The sequence below is a fragment of the Silene latifolia genome, chromosome 8 (assembly GCF_048544455.1).
Source record: "Silene latifolia isolate original U9 population chromosome 8, ASM4854445v1, whole genome shotgun sequence".
NCBI classification, from domain to species: domain Eukaryota; kingdom Viridiplantae; phylum Streptophyta; class Magnoliopsida; order Caryophyllales; family Caryophyllaceae; genus Silene; species Silene latifolia.
In genome coordinates, this window is record NC_133533.1 from 78,716,557 (window position 1) to 78,720,655 (window position 4,099).

A 4,099-nucleotide genomic window follows, 5' to 3' on the forward strand; every position below is an offset into this window, starting at 1 on the left:
TATATATATAGTAGTAAGGTAGTATTATTTTTGGAAAGTTTCTTTCTTTCTTTCTTTATTATTATTATTATTATTATTATTATTATTATTATTATTATTATTATTATTATTATTATTATTATTATTATTATTATTATTATTATTATTATTATTATTATTATTATTATTATTATTATTATTATTATTATTATTATTATTATTATTATTATTATTACAACTACTACAACTATTATTACTATTACATATTATATTAGTCTTTCCATAAGTAGGATTACCATATACTCCCTTTACTAATTTATTACTAATATTACTAGGATTATTAATATTATAATTACTATTACCTTTACTTATTTTATTATTCTCCTTATTAATATTATTATTAAATCCCGAAAGAATTCCCGACTACTACTCGTACTAAGCCATTAAAATCTATCCATACAATTATAGCACACGGCCCAAGGCCCTATTATTAGCTAAGCCCAATTACCGACTTGCTTACTCATTTTATTATTTAATTAACGTCTTATCTGCAACTATTATTAGAAATACCATTAGTTAACTATTTTAATTACATAAATTATTCATATAAATTATTATCAAAATACGGGGTATTACAGTAATTCTGGCAACCACCGCGAAAAACACCAGCAACAACCACCCACGGCCACCCCTAACCGGTCGACTAATTACCACGAGCCTACCCTACCAAGCCCAGTTGGTCGGTGCTAAATCTTTTCGGTAACTTGTCGTTAGGAGTACCTAGACCAAAACACAATTTATAGCTTCACAAACAACTCTACAATTAGTAAAGAGGCAAGTAAAGGTCGGATCCCAAGGGACGGGAATTGAGATGAGATTTCTATTGAAACTAGTGGTGTCTTAGGGGTGTCACAATTTGGGTTGATGTAGAAGGTCACTAAACTAAATAGCAATGAAAATAAACAAGCAAGATGAATTAAAAGGGTTGTAAACAATTGATAAAAAGCACTAGGGTATCATGGGGTCATAGGGGAATCATGGGAATTGATCATACAAACATGTTCTCAAATTATAAGCAAGCAATTATTGTTGTGATGGATTAAGTTGGGTTATATCTTACAATCCTAGGAAAGTTTGGGTCACGGAGCCGAATCGATTAGATTTTACAACACCTACAAGTCGACTTATTCTTCCCTACTCAACAACATGCATGTTCTAATGAGACTCGAGTTGGTTTATGTCTTACATGTGACACCCCGCGATAAAGCGGAAAATATAACTAATAAATTAATGCGGAAATTAGTGAGATTTTAAAAACTTTTAAATTACTAGTTAAAGATTAGCACGCGGGTGCCAAAAACGAAATGAAACAAATACTACAATAGACATTAATAGGTCATTACAACCCAAGTCTAGAAAGCGGGGAAAAGATATCCCACGAATAAACAGATAAAAGGTTTCTAAATTAGAAACTAAGGTCCAAGGGTTTAGTTCTCGCTAGCCCACACGTCTTCCCCACGAAAGCATCTTCAAAACCTGTCATTCATGTAAACATGAACGCCACAGTCAGTGGGGAGTAACTCAAGGTTCTCCCAGCCACAATATGTCGAAATGCAGGTAACAAACAACATTTAATCAAACATGTTAATCATGCAACATATACGAACAATAAAGAATAAGGAGATATGATGAACAATTATGGTGAAACAGGCATAATACTTTCTTAACAGAATAGGCATGGTATATGAGGATGAATGTACAATCAAGGAATAGAATCACCAAGTCAACCCACTCATGTGGACACGACTCAACAAGTGTAAGACATATACTTAGTATGAACTCAAACAAGACAACCCTCTAGACTCCAACCTCTTGGTAGGACGACGATCATAATACGGTCCTAGTCTAAACCTGGCCAGACTCTCGGGATGGGACACACCGATTCGACAAACGATACCAAATCGTATCCAAGACTCGAAACATGGTACACCTAACCGTGCCCGAAAGTCGAGTAACCTCAAATCGGAACCTTGCCACCTAACCGTGACCCCTGGTCCGAAGAGGCGGAAGGAAAAATAGCCCAACTCGGAAACAATGGCACCTAACCGTGACCCAATGTCCGAGGGCAAATAAATAGGGAATGTCAAGTAGTCACACAATGTAAAATGTCACACTTGAGTCACAATAAGAGTAAGAATGATCATGCAAACATCATATGACACGGGACCATTAATGTCACATTCATACTTATGGCTTGCATCTCACCATAAGTACAAATGGGAACATTAATCCCAACGATCATATCGCAACTAGAGGGCTTATAGCTCACCCCTAGTATCCAATAGGACCAAGACTCTCACAACAGAACAATTCAAGGCATTATCAAGAATATGACTCTTCGTGAGTAACCATTTATAATAAATGTCTCATACTTATATTAATAAATATTTCACTTTATAAATTAACATGCCGGGGAAAACATATCAGGCGATGATGAATGATTTACTATGGAATTTACGGAATAACTTGTGACCAAGCCCACATGATTTATTCATGAGCCCAACAAACAAGACAAGCCCAATTGCATAAATAAGACAAGCCCAATTAAACATGTAAAACAAGCCCAATTGAATGTATAACACAAGCCTAACATATTACTCATGTACAAACCAACCATTAAATCATATTGAACCTCAACAATTGATCATGTGAGAAGATGTATATATATAAAGAACATTGTTTAACGGATTGCGTCGTATAAGGCACGAGACGGGAATTAAACGATTCACACATACCAAATTTGGGGGCCGAATGCACCCATAATATGAGTGTGGCCCATTAACCACAAGTCAAGCCCAACAAACAAAACTTAGTGAATCCAACAATTAGAGTCAAATGAGTCCAATAGCCTAATAATGTGAAACCCAAACATTTAGTTGGCATAATTTACCAATAAAAGAGATAAACAAGGGAGAAGAGGAAGGATAAGGGTGTGAACCCGTCTATACACGTGACCACCCTTTTACTACCCGGAAACCAGCCCGAGGCCGCCCCTAAAAGACCGTAACCACCTATGCAACCCGCTCACGACCTCTCCCCCCCACTGTTGTACACAAAACGGCCTGCAAAAATGGTATCCATAATCCCACCACGGTCACCCAAAGACCCTGAATCGGTCACCAAAACAGGGGCGTACGTGGTCCAAGACAAAGCTTTCGAAGCGGGAAAACTCGACATACCTAAGACGACATGGGAGGATAGAAGTAAACATGCAAGTCAGTCTGAAAAACAGCTCTTTCCATCCCCAAAACAGAAACCAAAACCGCATCTGTCATAGATATAGGACGAATTCGACAGCAGACTTCGCCTCAGTTTTCAGACGGCATTAAGACAGGATTGAACCAGAAATGAGACACCACTAAATCATGAATGACACCTACTAAACTCAACTCAACCATGTTCGAAGAACCCAGGTAAAATAGTCCGCTCCAACGTCATTCGAGACGGAAAATTAACACACTTTACTTGTGAATACCACCAGTGAAATCCGAGCATAGAGGACAAATTGACGCAACAAACAAAAGAGCATACAAATGAGGAAAATTATAAAGTGATGAGCTTTAACCAACAAGGACATGAAAACGACGTGTGAGACGGAAATTTCGACATGGTTGTCGAGTAACCTATCACCGTTACCTGTTTATGAGCTCTTAAACGTCCAAGGAACCATCCAAGGGTGATTCTAACCCAAAAATGGAAGAAGTTAGTCCCGAAACCGCATCCCTTGAAAGACGACCGAAATGAAACATACGAAAGCTTGGCTCTTTTTTATATAGGAAGGAGGAGAATGAGGAGGGGAAGCTAATGGAGTAAGTTTTATGAAATTTGGTTGAGAAATAAGGGAGAGATCTTGGTTTGAAAGGTCGAAGATGGAGATGGTACGGGTTGTTGGTGTTCTCTCTGTTCTTTGCTGCTGCGTTTTCGCAAAAGAAGAAGAAGAAGGTAGGGTGTGGGGACGTGAACCACAACACAACCATATTAATAGTAATATTAATATATAATAATATTTAATAATAATAATAATAATAATATATAAATGTGGGGTGTGAGTGAGTAGGTG

General features: G+C 37.1%; 1 long non-coding RNA gene across 1 annotated transcript; it reads right to left on the minus strand.

Moving 5' to 3' along the window:
* Window positions 1-1,241: 1,241 nt before the first annotated feature.
* On the minus strand, window positions 1,242-3,806 carry LOC141594427 (uncharacterized). The gene is made up of 2 exons (XR_012522193.1): window positions 3,676-3,806; window positions 1,242-1,515 (listed from the first exon to the last, which is right to left on the minus strand). It is a non-coding gene; the product is annotated as an uncharacterized LOC141594427 (long non-coding RNA).
* Between the last annotated feature and the right edge of the window lie 293 nt (window positions 3,807-4,099).